Consider the following 18,662-nt stretch of genomic DNA (forward strand, 5'->3'; position numbering starts at 1 on the left):
CCACACCCCTCCCACAGTTCTCCATCGCCACCGTTCCCAACATTCTATGCTCCCGCCAGGTTTACGAACTCGCTCTCTGCTCTACATTGACAAATACAGTACAGTGCAAAACTCTTCAGCACCCTAGCTATATATATGTGCCTAAAACTTCTGCACAGTGCTGTATCTATATCCCCCGTAATTTTATAAATTCTATAAGGTCACCCCTCAGCCTCCTCCATTACAGTGAGAACCAATCCTGTCTATTCAATCTCCCTTTATAACTATAGACAGAAGAGACCCCGATGAAGTGTCTCAGCCTGAAACGTTGACTGTTTATTCCCATCCATAGATGCTGCCTGACCTGCTGAGCTCCTCCAGCACATTGTGTGTACTCCCTTTATAACTACAGCCTTCCATTCTGGGCCGTGTCCTTCTGATTCTCTCCTGGTCGCCTTCTCATGCCACTATGTTCTTCTTGTCACGTGACGACTGGAACTGCACTCTACTCTCCAGCTACAGCTGTGACATGAGATCCCTACTCTTCTACTCAGCTGGTAAAAGGACGGATGGTGGGGAAGGGAGGGTAATTACCTGCATCATTGAGCCCTGGCTGGGGGCTGTTGGAGGAATGATTGCACTGAGCCCTTGATGGGACCTGGACGTTGTAATGGCTACCTGGACACAATGAACACAGAGTGTAACATAGGAGAGTTTATACAACAAGAAGTAAGAGCAGGAGTTGACCATTTTCCACTTCAATGGACGTTTGGCCACTTACTAAGCATGGCTGATCTGGTTATTCCCCACAACTCTATTTTCCCTGCTCTCCTCTCTCTGTTACCATCAGGAAAGAAGGTACAAGAGCCTCAGGTCTGACACCACCAGGTTCAGGAACAGATATCACCCCTCAATCAACAGGCAGGTGACCCAGAGGGGATAACTTCATTCCACTTCACTCACCCAACACTGTCAGGAAATTTGTTAACTTTGCGGCAGCAATACAATGCAATACATAATAATAGAGAGAAAAAAGCTATGAATTACAGAGCGTATACATATAAAATAGAGATTAAAAAGTCGTGAGGTAAAGTTCATGGATTCAATGTCCATTCAGAAATCTGATGTCAGAGGGGAAGAAGCTGTTCCTAAATCATTGAACATGTGTACCTCCTTCCTGGTGGTAACAATGAGAAAAGGGCATGACCTGGGTGATGTGTCCTCAATGATAGGCGCTGCCTTTTTCAGGCATTGCTCCTTGAAGATATCCTGGATACTACTGGGTTTCTTTGTCACCATCTAGCTGTGTAATGTTGTTCTGTTTGGTGGAGGAGAGGACTGGGAAGGGGTTCCCATGCTACTGCATTCTATTTGCATCCCTGCTCATCAGTGAACCTTGGCCTGATGACAAGAGGTTCTAACAGGTTTTGCATTGTCAGAAACAGGACGAGCAACTTCCACTCTGTGACAGGTTCCTAACGTTCTTTCTGCCTCTGTTTACTGCACAGTTACCCAGAGCTGTCAAATGTTTCATTATCAGAGAGTTTTCTCAGTTTGTCAATTAAATGATGATGTCCAAGTGTTGGCCATAGGAGCAGCCTTCTTCTGATTCCTGAAACTTGTGAACCATATTGTATGGTTGGGAGCTTAGGCTCCGGGCCGAGAGCGTATCGAAGCACGAGGGCCCGGGTCCGATGCAAAGGAACAACCTGAGGTTTGGACAATTTAAGCACCAGGCCCATTTCAAAAGGTCAGGGAGTCGGGACCAGAGGCGAGGGACAGGCCAGTTCAGCCCACCACTCAGCAACGTTGACTCGGCTCTGCGCTGAACTAAGGCTGTGGTCTGCTCCTGAATTGGCAGCAGTGAAGGCTGGCTTCGCGTCCACAGACTCTCTTTCATGAACTTCAGTTCTGAATGCTATTTGTTTACTTTTATTGTTTACAAAATTTGTTTCTTTCCCTCTCTACACATTGGGCATCTGATTGTCTTCTTTTTTTAATGGGTTCTATTGGGTTTCATTGTTTTGTGGGTGCCGAGACAAAGATGAATCTCAAGGTTGTATAAAGTATATATACTTTGATAATAACTGTACTTTGAATTTTGATATCCAAGTTAACCATCAGTTCACACTCCAGGCAGTTCCCCCCATCAATTGCTCTCCCCAAAAACATCTTCAAAATCCATACATCATGAAGGAAAGACAATGTGAGGGTCAGTCACGAGTAGTTGGGTAGGTGTGAGGGAAGGAGAGGGGAACATGGAGCAGAGGGTAGAGACAACGAGGTTTCCCACTGGAAATGAAACTGTAAATAGAATCAGAATCAGTTTATTGCCAGATATGATTGTGGTTTGGTGCCAAGTATAAAACACAAGACAATACTGTAACAGACAACACAAAAGCAACCAACAGTTTACAAGACAATAGTGCAAACAGCCATGAGCAATCAATAATTAGCAGAATGGTCACGTGTGCAAGTGTCAATAATCAAACTTAAATAAATGTGAACCTACAAACAGACTCAATAATTATCAACAGAACAAGGACAGCAAGAAAGACTATGTAATGGATGTTGTGCAGGGATATCTAGGGTATTACAGCTGAGTGAGTTCTGCAGAGAATCAGGAAAGAAGCTTCAGAGGTGACATGTAGTCCTGGTGGTGATGGGTTGCAGTGTCTCCCTGGTGGCGATTTGGTGAATAGGTGACTGCTACGATGGGTGGAGTTAGCAGAAACTTTTTCAGCTCCTTTCTTAGCTCTAGAGATGAGCAAGTCTTTTAAAGTCGGTAGCTGACAGCCAGTGATTTGAACTGAACGGACCCCTCACTGCAACCCACACTTGGAGAGGGAGGAAGTGGTGGGAAACCAAACAGTGTTAAAAGTGATCACTACACTCTCAATGGCGGCAGAGTCAAAATTCGCCCTGAGGTGTCAAATTTCCCAAACTGATGTAGAAAGAACAAACTCTGCTGGGCTTTCCTAGTGATGAGATAACTTGCTTTCATACATCAATGGTCATCTCCAGGAATTTGAATTACCCGACCACAGACACAGTCTGGCATTTAATTTCGGGGGTGGGGGGGTGGAGGCAGGTAGGAGGTTGTCGGCAGAATGCGTTCAGTTCTGGCCTCGTCTGCTCTAGGGAAATCCACACTGACTCATTAGACAGATCTTGGGCTAAAATTACCTCTGGGCTCTGCTGGTTGCACACTGAAAATTTCAAAGGTGTCCCTCTCAAAGTTAAAGCACGCTGCCCCCACAAAATGCGGTAGAGCTATAAATATGAGACATAAACATGACCTTGTTTATTTATTTCCCCTTTTTTTCTCTCTCTTTTTTTCTCCCTCTGTCCCTCTCACTATAACTCCTTGCCCATCCTCTGGGCTCCCCTCCCCCTTTCTTTCTCCCCAGGCTTCCCGTCCCATGATCCTCTCCCTTCTCCAGCCTGATATCCCTTTTGCCAATCACCTGTCCAGCTCTTGGCTCCATCCCTCCCCCTCCTGTCTTCTCCTATCATTTCGGATCTCCCCCTCCCCCTTCCACTTTCAAATCTCTTACTACCTCTTCTTTCAGTTAGTCCTGACGAAGGGTTTCGGCCCGAAACGTCGACTGTGCCTCTTCCTAGAGATGCTGCCTGGCCTGCTGTGTTCACCAGCAACTTTGATGTGTGTTGCTTGAATTTCCAGCGTCTGCAGAATTCCTCGCGTTTACCATTTTAAAAATGTCCTGTTTCTTTCAACTACAGAGATTTGAGATTCAAGGTGAGTCTATTCCTATTCAGCATGGAGGATAATCTGGGTTGAAAGTTCTAGTCCGTCTATGACCAATGTGATGGAAATTCCTGGAAATTTCTCCTAGTTAGTATTGGGAACGCCTAGGTCTGAGTCGACGTGGTAGTAGTAGTAGTAGTATTAGGAAGGGCCCCAAGTGATTGGAGACCCAGTGGGCAAGAACCCACATGCAAATCTATCTCATCAGTGAATTACATTGAAAGTCCAGGTTCGTCATGCTGCAGGACTGTTAGTGTAGAGAATGAAAATAGCTCATAGACAGAAAAGACATTGAACAATACAGCACAGTACAGTCCCTTCAGCCCACAATGTTGTGCCAACTTTCTATCCTACTCCAAGATCAATCTAATGCTTCTGTCCTGCATTGCCCTTCATTTTTATTTCATCCACAGTCTCTTAAATGACCGTGGCTGGTTCCTATTTTGCCTTGATCACCATCTTTGGCAGCATGTTCCATGCACACACCACTTCCTGTGTAAAAAAAAACTTACCTCTGACTTTTGCCCCTATTCTCTTCTCCAACAACATTAAAATTATGTCCACCTTGGGAAAAAAAAGTCTACTCTATCAATGCCTCATATCATCTTATGCACCACTGTCAAGTCACCTCTCACCCTCCTTTGCTTCAAAGAGTAAAGTCCTAACTCGCTCAATCTTTCTTCATAAGATATACTCGCTAATACAGGCAGCATCTTGGTAAATCTCCTCTGCACACTCTCTAAAGCTTCCACGTTCCTCCTTGAAGGAGGTAAACAGAACTGAACACAATACTCCAGCTGCGGTCTAACCAGAATTTTATAGAGCTGCAACATTACCTCGTGTTCCTTGAGCTCATTCCCTCAACTAATAAAGGCCAGCACATCATCTACCTTCTTAACCATTCTAGCACTGCAACTTTGAGGGATCTATGGACATAGACCCCAGGATCCCTTTGTTCCTCCACAGTGGTAAGAATCCTGCCATTCACCCTCTAGCTTGACGTTCCACTTTTCCGGACTAAACTCCATCTGCCACTTCTCAGCCCAATTCTGCATCCTGTCAATATCCTGTTGTAACCAACAAGCTTCCACATTATCCATACTACTACCAACCTTTATGGCATCTGTGAGAGGGAAGAGAGCTCCTATAAATTTGTAAACATTATGAATCAATGTCTGCTCAGATATTTTCGGACAGACCAGCCGATGGGCCTCCCAAGTACGCCCTGTATATGAAGTCCAAGATAGCTGGGCCTTTGCTCCACCACTTCCAGCATCACAGAGAACATAAGGAAGTGAAATGCTGAGAGGATCTTAGAGGAGAGGGCTCGGTGAAGGTTTCTGAAGGGTGGAAAGACAGATGGGATTCTGCTGGGTGCCTACACTGTGCAGTACCCAGCTGGGAAGCTTTTGACAAGGCCGTCCAGAAAGACTCTTATCTAAGCCTTGTTTTATGGAGTGTGCAATCTCTTTAAAGAGGTTAGTCAACAACTTAAATGACAATCAATGGGTTGACCAGCCTTGGTGTGCTAGTTTCTATTGCTTTACAGAGGTGAAACCAAATAGCAAAGCAGGATTTCAGTCCAAGACCCCAACTTGGAGACCCTTTATTCTAAGTCCCTGAAGTCATGATCTTTTTTTTGTCCAAAATGTACTAGGGGCATCGTATTCAGAAAATGTCATTATGTTACAGGAGCTAATGTTCCTATTTTGGACATATTTGATGAGACAATATAGAGGGAGTTTAACATCTAACCTGTCTCTTTATTTAACAATAAAAGAAGCAACTATAAATTGAAGTTTTATAAAGTGAATAATAAAGTGAATTTATTATCAAAATACGTTCAGTTTATGTCACCATATACAACCCTGGGATTCATCTTCTTTCGGGAGCACATTAGAGTCAATGAAAGGCCCCACACAACAGGACAGACAGCAACCAATATGCAAATAATGCAAACTATGCAAATATAAAGGAAAAGAAAAATAATAATAACCAAATACGGAATAAATATCAAGAACATGAGATAGAGAGAGTGAGTACTTATCCCCTACAGTGTGGAACGGTCTTGAAGTACCTCCTTGTTAGCCGAGGACGCCACATGTTCTTTAGACATGGACGTACAACCCTGAACTTTGCTAGGCAGTCAGACTGTGCAGAACCATGTGCTGCCTGTCTCCAGGTCCTGCGGACAGCAGTCATAGACAGCCCTAGGAGCAGGTTTACTACGGCATTCTCCTCCCTCCCATACAAGAGACCAAAGATGAAGAGGGTGTTCCATTTTTCTTCATGGAAGTGACACACACAAAATGCTGGAGGAACTCAGCAGGCCAGGCAGCATCTATGGAAAAGAGTAGTCTGTTGACCACTCGTTAACAGAACTAGGTTAGGAAACTCACTACACAGCTCGTAGTTAATCGAAGCTCACACTTGAGCTTACGAAATCAAATATTGCATTCCAGTGTCTTTAGCTGTAAATCATCTGATTGACCTTTAAAACCTTTTTTATTGGGTCTGCTCCAGGGCAGCATCCATTTATTGCCATCTTCCCAGCAAGTGACAGTTGATAATTTATGGCTCTTCGCTCTCTTCAGTAACCAGCTCGAAACATTCCAGGCAGGCATCAACCCCAACAAAGAACACCTCACAAATAAATTATTTGGAAATGATCTCCAGTCCAGCAGATTACTTGAAACATTATTGTGTCGACTTTAAAACACTGAAAGCAAAGCAACTTCATCTCACAAAATGGAGGGCGTAAACAGTTCCACAAAATGGCAGCCTCCATCTCCATGCACATGGCAGGAACAAAGACAATTGATCTGTTTGCTTCCACTGTCCTTGACCCATTCAAGCTCAACATTTTCTTCCATATTTTAAATCCAAAATGGCCAACACAGTCAACATTTCGGGCCAAGACTCCGCCCAAAATATCAACTATACTCTTTTCCGTAGATGCTGCCTGGCCTGCTGAGTTCCTGCAACATTTTGTGTGTATTACTTGGATTTCCAGCATCTGCAGATTTCCTCTTGGTTACTTTTCATGGAAGTCTTTGACAAGACAGGGATGAGGGGAGTTTGTTACATATTTGCTGAGCTTGGCAATTAGCTTATATACGTTTGATCACCAGTCGAGGTGACATCCTCAGTGGGCAGTTGTTGGTGTTTCTCTCTGGGAGTACTCACATTTATATCGGCCCCGATTTACTTGCCTCAGTCCTGATTGGCTACCTCTTCTGTTGATGTTTGACACATTGAAATAGATGCCATCTACGAACCCCTAAGAGCTAAAGAAATGTGAGCCAATAGAATTCAAAGATCAACTGAAACGGGTAGCCATTCAGGACCGAGGCAAGCACATGGGGGCCAATATAAATGCGAGAATTCCCAGAGGGAAACACCAACAACTGTGTGAGGATGTCACCTTGACTGTTAGTAAAACATCTGCAAATGAATTGCCTAGCTCGGCAAACACTGCAACATCAAACGCCTCGACAGCCTGTTGTCAGGGCCTGCCCAGGCCCAGAGGCAGACCAATGCGGGCACTCTTGTACTACAGAACTAGTTCCTGTGGAGGGTTTTAGGACCTGGGTCCAATGAGCGATTCTGGCTGAGCAAGGATCAGCTCGGCTGGGATTGTCCCACACTCAACAAATCTCCCAACACTTGTTGCAATGGATGTCCAGAGGCTTTGGCCACAAGTCTCCCCCACCCTTCATTTACCTGCTCAGGCAGCCAGAGCACTTTCCCCATTCAGCAAGAGTGCACCCTGACTGGAGGTGACCATGTCCCACACACAGGTCCCAGTAAGACAGGTAATCCCCGCAGAACAGTGGGCCAATGCTTGCCACTGGGAGCTGCGAGTCATTCTGAAGGCAGTACTCAGACAGGGCACACCATGTGACAGGTACCTCTCCAAAGGATCGTCATTTGGGTTCAGATGCATACTAGTATCTAGTAAGGTGGGAGGAGAAGATGGCAGCGCGATGCAGCACGCGCAGCTCTCCAGTGAAATGATATCGTCTCTGTTAAATAGGGCCGTGGACAATTCTGATTTGATGGAGACAGACGTGAAAGCACAGAGGAACATCTGGAGAAATTTCTGAAACGCCCGTTCGCTGCTGTTGTTACTGCACGATCGAGAATCTTCTGGAGGGAAGGCCTCAAAATCCCCGGCTTTGTCTGCTGTTGGGGACCGAGGCTGAGGTCGAAGTGTTCGGATAGAGATGGTGCTCGGTACTCGGTGTCGGAGGGCTGATCGGAGGCTCAAAGTTTTCGGATGACTCAGAGTCGGACTGTGGTCGGGCGTGTCAGGGAGAGTTTTCTTCCTCCTCCCGTCTGCGTGAGATGTGGGACAATTGAGAGACTTTGAACTTTACTGTGCCATGGCCTGTTCTTCATCAGATTATGGTATTGTTGCACTGCTGTACTATATGTTATAATTATGTGGTTTTTGTTAGTTTTTCAGTCTTGGTCTGTCCTGTGTTTCTGTGATATCACACCGGAGGAATATTGTATCATTTCTTAATGCATGCATTACTAAATGACAAAAAAAGAGGACTGCGTGTCCTCATAATCTAAAATCTAATCTAGTATCTGACAGCCTTCCTCAACCCAGAGACTCAGAACCTGCTGTGGGAGTGTTTGACAGGACAGTGATGAGGGAGTCAGAGCCTTATTGAGTATGCTCTGCTAGTATTTGACAGGATAGTGTGAAGGGAGCTTTACTCTGTCTCCGGGGAGTCGAGACCCTCTGTCAGATCCCTTCTGTCTGTCTGCACTGGTGCTGACAGACCCAGCCGTTTTTAGCATTTTCTGCTCTGTTAAGGTTTTCTTCTTTTTTTCTTTGTTTCTGATTCTGGTTACACAAATTAACAGTCCAAAGATCCCCCATTCAGATCCTTTCTATTACAGTTACTCAAAGCAACAGAACTTCAGAAAGGGCACACTGACCATTACACAACATGGACACGAGGTGTGAGGTCAGTATGGGGGAATGAACATTACACCTGCAAAAAATCCTCTTCATTCACCCCAATCATTGCTAGTCAGAGACTTGCACACCACACTAAGTAGTAGTAGTAGTAGTAGTAATAGTCATACTTTATTGATCCCGGGGGAAATTGGTTTTCGTTACAGTTGCACCATAAATAATAAATAGTAATAAAACCATAAATAGTTAAATAGTAACATGTAAATTATGCCAGTAAATTATGAAATAAGTCCAGGACCAGCCTATTGGCTCAGGGTGTCTGACCCTCCAAGGGAGGAGTTGTAAAGTTTGATGGCCACAGGCAGGAATGACTTCCTATGACGCTCTGTGTTGCATCTCGGTCGAATGAGTCTCTGGCTGAATGTACTCCTGTGCCCAACCAGTACATTATGTAGTGGATGGGAGACATTGACCAAGATGGCATGCAACTTGAACAGCATCCTCTTTTCAGACACCACCGTCAGAGAGTCCAGTTCCATCCCCACAACATCACTGGCCTTACGGATGAGTTTGTTGATTCTGTTGGTGTCTGCTACCCTCAGCCTGCTGCCCCAGCACACAACAGCAAACATGACAGCACTGGCCACCACAGACTCGTAGAACATCCTCAGCATCGTCCGGCAGATGTTAAAGGACCTCAGTCTCCTCAGGAAATAGAGACGACTCTGACCCTTCTTGTAGACAGCCTCAGTGTTCTTTGACCAGTCCAGCTTATTGTCAATTCGTATCCCCAGGTATTTGTAATCCTCCACCATGTCCACACTGACCCCCATAAGACAAAAAGATAATTAGACAATTTGGCCCATCGAGTCTGCTCCGCCATTTCATCATGCCTGATCCATTTCCCTCTCAGTCCCAATCTCCTGCCTTCTCCCTTCATGCCTTGGCTAATCAAGAATCTATCAACCTCCTCCTTAAATATATGTAAAGACTTGCCCTCCAGAGCTGCCCATGGCAACGCATTTCACAGATTCAACACTCTCAGGCTAAAGAAATCACTCCTCATCTCCGTTATAAAAGGACATCCCTCTGAGACTGTGTCCTTTGGTCTTAGACTCCCCTCCACAGGAAACACCCTCTCCACATCCACTCTGTCAAAGCCTTTCAACATTCAGCAGGTTTCAATGAGATCTCCCCTCATGCTTCTGATTTCCAGGGAATGGAGGCCCAGAGCCATCAAACACTCCTCATTTGAGGGGCAGGCTGTCCCTTTAAAAGTAAGCATGGATGACCAAGAGAGAGAGAAAACAAGGAGGTTGGAGGAATTAGACGAGGCAGAACCACTTATTGGTCTACTCTCTGATGGGAAGCTGCACAGACAGGCCTGGGAACAGGAGGGATATTGTTCACCCTATAAATTAATAATGTCCAAGAAAATGGAATGAGATACTCCAATTAATTCTGAGAAATGTTATTGATAGTTTGGGTAATTCAAATAAATAAACAGAAGTTGTATATTCATGTAATGTCACACCAATGTTGTATCTTGAAAACGTGATTTAAATATAAACATTTAAACTCCAGTCTGGAATGGAAATAGATTCTCAATGTTCAAAATATTCCATAGCGGTGTACCCCACCATCATAGTCATATAGAACAGGAAAAGGCCATTCAGCCCAACTTGTCCATGCTGGCAAAGATGCACATCTAATCTAGCAACACCCACAAAAAACGCTGGTGAACGCAGCAGGCCAGGCAGCATCTATAGGAAGAGGTACAGTCGACGTTTCGGGCCGGGACCCTTCATCAGGACTGAGTCCCATTTGTTCAAGGCTAACCCATCACTAAACATTCCTGAACTAGGTCCCTCTCCAAGCGTCTTTAAATGTTGTTAATTTACCTGCCCTGTCCACCTCCACTGGAAGCTCATTCCAAATACGCACTACCCTCTGTGTAATAGCGAAACTGTAGAGTAGTGGTTAGCACAACGCTTTACAGTATCAGCTACCCATGTTCAGGTCCTGCTGTTGTCTGTAAGCAGTTTGTACATTCTCCCTGTGAAGGCGTGGGTTTCCTCCGGGTGCTCCGGTTGCCTCTCACAGTCCAAAGACATATGAGCTAGTAAGTTAATTGTCCATCATTGAGCCGGAAGGGCCTGTTACCATGCTGTATCTCTAAAAAAAAAATCTCTATAATTAAATAAAATAATAATTCTCCTACACTCTGAGGAATAATGTCCAAGCCTACCCAATCTCTCCCTATGAGAAAGGCAATGTCATGATCATCGTTGGGGATTTTAACATGAAAGTGGATTGGGAAAACCAGGTCAGTACTGGACTTCAAGCGCTGGCTGGTGGCGTAGTGGCATCAGTGCCGGACTTCAGAGCAAAGGCTCCCGAGTCGAATCCAGCCAGCTCCCTTGCACACTTTCCACCTCCGCTGGGTTGAGAATCGAGCTAGCAACCCGGCCTCATAAAAATAAGAAAGCCTGCTAAAAAAAACGCCATCATGATGACGTCCCGATGACTCCACTCAGAGTAAAGGGCCTTCTTCTCCTTCTTTCTTCTACTAGACTTCAAGGGAGAGATTTTGTAGAACATCTATGGGATGGCTTTTTAGAACAGCTTGTTGTTGAGTCCATTAGGGAATGGGCTGTGCTGGACTGGGTGCTGTGCAATGATCCGGAGGTGATAAGAGAGCTTAAGGTTAAGGAACCCTTGGGGAACAGTGGTCGAGTTCCCATTGAAATTTGAGAGGGAAAAAATAAAATCCAATATGTCGGTATTTCAGTGGAATATAGGAAATTACAATGGCATGAGAGAGGAACTGGCCGAAGTTGACTGGAAAGGGACAATTGTAGGAGGGATAGCAGAGCAGCAATGGCTGGAGTTTCTGCAAAAAATAAGGGAAGTGTAAGACAGATATATTCCAACTAAGAAGAAATTTTCAAAGGGAAGAAGGACACTACCATGGCAAATGAAGTCAGAGCCAAAGTAAAAGCAAAAGAGAGAGCATACAAGGAAGCCAGAGCTAGTGGGAAGATAGAGGATTGGGAGACTTTTAAAAACTTGCGGAAGGAAACTAAGAAGGTCATTCAGAAGAAAAGGATGAATTATGAGAGGAAGCTGGCGACTAATATCAAAGAAGATACTAAAAGCTTTCTTAAGTATATAAAGGATAAAAGAGAGTCAAGGGTAGATATAGGGCCAATACAAAATGACACTGGAGATATTGTAATGAGAGATGCAGAGGAACTGAATGCACATTTTACTTCAGTCTTCACAGTGGAAGACATCTGCAGTATACCGGACATTCAAGAGTGTCAGGGAAGTGAAGTTTGTGCAGTGAAAATTACAACTGAGAAGGTACTCAGGAAGCTTTATGGTTTGACAGTGGATAAATCTCCTGGACCTGACAGAATGCACCCCTGGGTTCTGAAGGAAGTAGCTGGAGAGATTGTGAAGGCATTAACGATGATCTTTCAAGAATTGATAGATTCTGGCATTGTACCGGATGACTAGAAAATTACAAATGTCATCCGCTGTTTAAGCAGAAAGGAAACTATAGACCTGTTAGCCTGACATCAGTGGTTGGGAAGTTGTTGGAATCGATTGCTAGGGATGAGATTATGGAATACCTGGAGGCACATGTCAAGATAGGCCAAAGCTAACATGGTTGCCTGAAAGGAAAGCAACTGCAGTTCTTTGAGGAAATTACAAGCAGGGTAGACAAAGGAGATGCAGTAGACGAGATGTACTTGGATTTTCAGAAGGCCTTTGACAAGGTGCCGCACATGAGGCTGCTTAGCAAGATAAGAGCAGGGAAGTTACAAAGTTACTAACGTAGGTGGAGCATTGGTTGGTCGGCAGAAAACAGAGAGTGGGAATAAAGGGATCCTCTTCTGGCTGGCTGCCAATTACCAGTGGAGTACCACAGGGGTCGGTGTTGGGACCACTGCTTTTTACGATGTATGTCAATGATTTGGACTACGGTATTAACGGATTTGTGGCTAAATTCGCCGATGATACAAAGATAGATGGAGGAGCGGGTAATGTTGAGGAAACAGAGAACCTGCAGAGAGACTTAGATAGTTTAGGGGAATGGGCAAAGAAGTAGCAAATGAAATACAATGTTGGAAAGTGTATGTTTATGCACTTTGGTGGAAGAAGTAAACAGGCAGACTATTATTTAGATAGGGAGAAAATTCAAAATGCAGAGATGCAAACAGATGGGAGTCCTTGTGCAAGATACCCTAAAAGTTTACCTCCAGGTTGAGTCAGTTGTGAAGAAGCCAAATGTAATGTTGGCATTCATTTCTAGAGGTATAGAATATAAGAGCAGGGATGTGATGTTGAGGTTCTATAAGGCACTCGTGAGACCACACTTGGAGTATTGTGTGCAGTTTTGGGCCCCTATTTTAGAAGCGATATGCTGGCATTGGAGAGAGTTCAGAGAAGATTCACAAGAATGATTCAAGGAATAAAAGGGTTACCATATGAGGAACGTCTGGCAGCTCTTGGGCTGTATTCCCTTGAGTTCAGGAGAATGAGGGAGGATCTCATAGAAACATTCCAAATGTTAGAAGGCCTGAACAGATTAGATATGGCAAAGTTACTTCCCATGGTATGGGATTCTAGGACAAGAGGGCACGACTTCAGGATTGATGGACGTCCTTTTAGAACTGAGACACGGAGAAATTACTTTAGTCAGAGGGTGGTAAAACTGTGGAATTTGTTGCCACGAGTGGCTGTGGAGACCAAGTCATTGGGTGTATTTAAGGCAGAGGTAGATAGGTTCTTGATTACCCAGGGCATCAAAGGATATGAGGTGAAAGCAGGGGAGTGGGGATGACTGGAAAAATTGGATCAGCCCATGATTGAATGGTGGACCAGACTCAATGGGCCGAATGGTCTACTTCTGCTCATATATCTTATGGTCTTATGACACATTTTCTCAAGGCAACATCCACATGAATCTCTTTGGCACTCTTTCCATCTAACGTCATCTTTCTTCTAGCAGGATGACCAAAAGTGAACTCAGAATTCCCTGCAATTAAAACGCTGGAAATACACAGTGGGTCAGTCAGCACCTGTATACAAGGAAATATGAGCAGGAGCGGCCACTCAGTCTATTAAGCCTACCCTGCTATTGAGTATGATCATGACTGATCAATGCCGGCCTCAAATCCTCTTCTGTGCCAGTTCCCCAGGACAGGGGAAGTGGCCTCATACCCCATGCAGGCTGATGAAGATGTCCCAAGTGGGGGCAACCATCCTGCAGATGTGTCCTCAACATATGGGTGTGGACGGACACGTCCATCTCTTGATGACATGGGCATTTCAGTGTCCCCTACAGGACCGGGGGCTGAAGAAGTCACTGAGACTGGGCCATGTCAAGTTGCAGGGAGCTCATGGGCTGTCCCAGCAGGCTTCCTAACTTCAGCTGTGATGATTTAATAAGGGAAAGAACTAAGCTGGCAGTTGTTGGGGATGGTGGGGGGGGGGGTTAAAGAGCGGATCAAGTCAATGAAAGGTGTGGGGTGGGATTGAGAGGGAGAAGGGCTCTGCCAAGGGGGAAGAAAAGTGCCACAAAGGTCATGGTCTCTTCTTGCTACTGCCAGCGAGAAGGTGCCTTAGGATCCACACCATCAGGTTCAGGAGCAGTTATTCCTGAACCAGCATGGATAATTTCACCCAGCTCAACACTGAATTTCTTTGAGGATGATCAGCCATGATCACAGTGAATGGCGGTGCTGGCTCGAAGGGCTGAATGGCCTACTCCTGCACCTATTGTCTATTGAATTGATTCCACAACCTATGGACTCACTTTGAAGCGCTCTACAACTCATGTTCTCAATATTATTTATTTATTACTATTATTTGTGTTTTTGTGTTTGCACGGTATGTCGTCTTTTGCACATTGTCAGACCTCGTGTGTAGCTTTTCATTGATTCCCTTGTATTTTTCATTCTAATGTGAACGCCTGCAGGAAAATGAATCCCAGGGTAATATAAGTTCAAAGTTACATTGAACTTTCAAGTGGCTATAGCAAAGAGGGGAAGAGGATGGGGTAAGGGTGAAAGGTCAGAAGAATGGGTCATCTACTGTACCCAGTGCTCCCAGTGTGGCCTGCTGTATATTGGTGAGACCCAATGCAGATTGGGAGACTGCTTCACTCAGCACCTGCCCTCCATCCACCAGAAAAAGTGGGTTCTCCTGGCAGCCACCGGTTTCAATCCCACTTCCCAGTACATTTGTCAGTCCGGTGGCCTCCTCTACTGCCACGATGATGCCACACTCAGGTTGGGGGAGCAACAACTTATATTCTGCCTGGCTGGTATGAACATAAATTTCTCAAACTTCTGGTAATTGACCCCCCCCCCTTCACCATTCCCCATTCCTATTTCCTTTTCCCACCATACCTCTTTACCTGTCCATCACCTCCCTCTAGTGTTCCTCCTCCTTCCCCTTTTTCCATGTTCTTTTACCCTTTCCAATCAGATTTCCCCTCCAGCCCTTTATCTCTTTCACCAATCAACCTTCCAGCTCTTTTTAGTTCACACCCTCCCCTCTCCCAGTTTCACCTTATACCTCTTCCTCCTTCCTTTCCAGTCCTGAAGAAGGGTCTCGGCCCGAAATAACGACTGTTCACTCTTTTCCATTGATGCTGCCTGACCTGCTGAGTTCCTCCAGCACTTTTTATTGTGTTTGTTGCTTTGGATTTCCAGTATCAGCAGATTTTCTAGTGTTTGGTGTTCAGGGACAGTTACTACCGCTCAACCATCAGTCTCATGAACCAAGGGGATAGCCACTCAACTTGACTTGCCCCAAAACTGAACTGTTCCCACAACCTAGGGACACTTTCTAAGACTCTTCATTTCATGTGCTCCATATTTATTGTTTATTCATTTATTATTTTTTTTTCTATTTTGCATTTGAACAATGTGTTGACCTTTGCGCATTGGTTGCCCGTCCTGTTGGGCGCGGTCTTTCACTGATGCTGTTGCGTTCCACGGATTTACTGTGTATGCCCGCAAGAAAAGAAATCCCAGGGTTGTAAACGGTGACGTAAATGAATTTGAATAATAAGTTTACCCCGAGCTTTGAAGGGAATGGTGGACAGTGAGATGCTGGGGAGGACGTGATCAGGAGAGTGACGGGGTTAGCGGGGAATGGGGGAAGAGCGGGCTTGCCGACTGGAGACGCGCCGGGGAGATGGTGGCAGGTGAGAGTTGGTGTGGGAGGAGCGAGAGACGGGGAAGCTGCCAGGAGCACGGCAACAGCAGCCCGAGGCAGTGGAGCTGCCTCCCTCCCCCGCCCTCCTCCCTCGCAGGTCTGTCTGTCCAATCCAACGGACGTGAGTTAGGCAGCAAGACCGCCCTGATTTTCTCCGCCAACACCCGATATCAGTGATAATCCAGAAGAACCCCTCTCCCAGCCAAGCCCCCATGCAGGGTCTGACAAAGTGACTCCAGGGAGGGTCTCGGGCGAAGCGGCTCCCAATAGCGGGAGCTCTCAGTGAATCCCGCTGGAGATCCAGTGTCGGGCGTTGTAGCCGGTCCATGGTAAGAAACTTTGTTCAGTCTCTCTCAGCGACTACCCCCAAGTTCCCCCTAATTATACTATTGACAACCTCTCTACGTCCCTGAAAACCGCGGTGACTCCTTACGCCATCTCATTGTCCGCAGCTGAAGCATTCCAAAAGGGTTGCTTTGAGGCGAGGTGGTAATGTTTAACAGGCGCATTTAATGATTGTGGAATAGTCATCAAAGCAAACGTTTGTTTCTGGCAGTTCAGAGCCAGTCTTTATTAACGGCCAACTCACAGAAGCACCTCGAATGAATCGCGGTTTTTTTTGTAATCTGTCAAGAAGGTAAAATATCAGCGTGAGTTTAGTGCGCCAGGAGTTACTCCGTGGAAGTGTAACCCTAGTTAATCGGGAAATCGTCACTTCGCTGCGCGTCTCGGCTGACCGTCGGCTGCAGTCGATATCGCTTTGGGCACGGATTTTCTGCACAACCCTCGCCCATAGTAAACAATGCATCGCGAATGGTGGAGACAGCGAGGTCAGTGCTCAATGAGAATTGAGAAAAACCACTTTCGGGCATGAGACTGGGAGTAGTAGGTGATCCCGGCGAGCAGTCAGGCTCCAAGAGCTAACCCGAAACAAAGGGAATGCATTCCGCGCAATTATTGTGAAGCGATTTGGTTCAAAGTACCGAGATTTCTGGGCAGACTGATAGGAATAGATGGAATACCCGATGACCCTGAGACGCGGAGGTGGGGGGGGGGTGGATAAAATGTTTCAGCGAGGCGCGCTCAGATTTTGGAAACGCTTCCACACCCAGTCCTGTCGAACTCGTTCCCACTGTCGGTCGGAAGATAGATGTCAGTGGTTAATATTCGGTCTGAGATTGACAGATCTTGTTAACCCGAGGTATTTACAGAAATTCGGCAACGGTGAGTTCGTGGAGTTGGGTGCGCAGACCACGGGCTCGGTCTCGTTGAGAGATAGAACGAGCGGGAGAGGTTGAAGGGCCACCACCACTTTTAGCATTTGGCCCAAGAGGGTGGAATCCAGGGGAGGGAACAGAGTGAATCCAGACGAGGGGCCCACGAGAAGGGGAAGGCACGGCGGCAGTTCTAGGCGATGTAGTACAGTACACTCAGCAATTCCGCACATCTGGCTTTTGCTAAGACCCGTCAGCAGTTTCATTCCCAGCTCGTTTCCCTAGAGCCCTGCCGATTTTTCCTTTAATTGCCTGTGAAGGATTGAAACAAGATGAGTGTTGCACAGATGCAGATTTAAGCCCCATTCCGGGGATTTGGGTCCCTTGCCGTCCTGTACCGAGGGAGCGCCGCCCTGGCGGAGGAAGCGCCGCACTATCAGGGAGGGAGCGCTGCACAACCTTAGGTAACGCTGCATGGTCAGAGATCAGCTGTGTGTCAGTGAGCTGGTGGAAGGCTAGAAGCCTTGAGATCGGGGTGGGATGATATGATTGTGGTTATAACAATAAGGAGAAGATAGCCCATAATGGTGCTGGTTTTCACTGGCTCCAGTGGAGGGGTAGTTTCCACTGCACATTGGTGACAAGGACATGAAAGATTCCATTATTATTCTATTGTGGATGTATGCCCGCAAGTAAATGAATTTCAGAGTTGTATATGGTGACATATATGTACTTGAATAATAAATTTAGCTTGAACTTTGAAAACATCAGTGGACTCAGCATTATCAATACTCACCTCAGTCAAGAAGGGCCAAAAGGCCTGTTTCTGTGCTGTAGTTTTTCTATGGTTTTTATTGTCCCAGGACTCCTCTGTGCTTTTTCATTTATGACCTCTGTGTAAAAACTGGAGAAACCTTGAGCTCTGGAATTCTATGCCCACACCTTCTTGCCTCTTCATTTCCTATCCTTTGAGGTGCCTCTATGAACCCATCACCTGGTCCAGAAGTTCACCCAGGCAATTCACTATGTTAAAGGTTCTACAAATTATCTTTGAACATTACAGCAACCATGTCTGCAGAGCAATGAACTCCAGGCCCAACACAACAGAGTCACCAGGTTTTTAAATGACAATAAAGTTGACCTGGGGAAAAATGGCAGTAAACCAGAGAAGTTGTTCCAGAGAAGGGAAAATGGGTCCTGAAGGTCCCAGCTGAGAGTGGAATGAGGAGGTTAGATATGCAGGAGGTCGATGGCAGAGAATAAGAAACAGAGTCAGGAAGGAGGTGAATTAACCCAAAGTTTCCCATGGACCTTAACTCTGAGTGGGCACTCTTGTGTAGAGGGTAACCACACAAGTGTTTTGAGGTCAATGTGTTAGGTGTTTTTTCAAGGGGACCACAACCCTGTCATGGTTTGGAGGCTTGCATGCCTCAGTGACCCGGGAAGTTACATTGGCTGGAGTCAGGCCTTCATGCTTTGTCCTTCGTAGGGTCACTCATGCCAACAGGTTAAAGGGTAGAGACTAAGAGTA

General features: G+C 45.8%; 1 protein-coding gene across 5 annotated transcripts in view; it reads left to right on the forward strand.

Moving 5' to 3' along the window:
• The first annotated feature begins 16,010 nt into the window (after positions 1-16,010).
• The window catches only part of LOC140191220 (sphingosine 1-phosphate receptor 2-like), a 50,994-nt gene continuing 48,342 nt past the window's right edge, over positions 16,011-18,662 (forward strand). For 2 of the 5 annotated variants that reach the window (XM_072248404.1, XM_072248408.1), the window contains exon 1: positions 16,011-16,246. The gene's annotated coding sequence lies outside the window, so the exon portion shown is untranslated. Of the gene's footprint in view, positions 16,247-16,331; positions 16,748-17,044; positions 17,142-18,662 lie in introns of those variants that run through there. The other 3 variants (XM_072248406.1, XM_072248409.1, XM_072248407.1) reach the window with 2 other exon arrangements.

Source organism: Mobula birostris, chromosome 32 (assembly GCF_030028105.1).
Source record: "Mobula birostris isolate sMobBir1 chromosome 32, sMobBir1.hap1, whole genome shotgun sequence".
Classification (NCBI taxonomy): Eukaryota; Metazoa; Chordata; class Chondrichthyes; order Myliobatiformes; family Myliobatidae; genus Mobula; species Mobula birostris.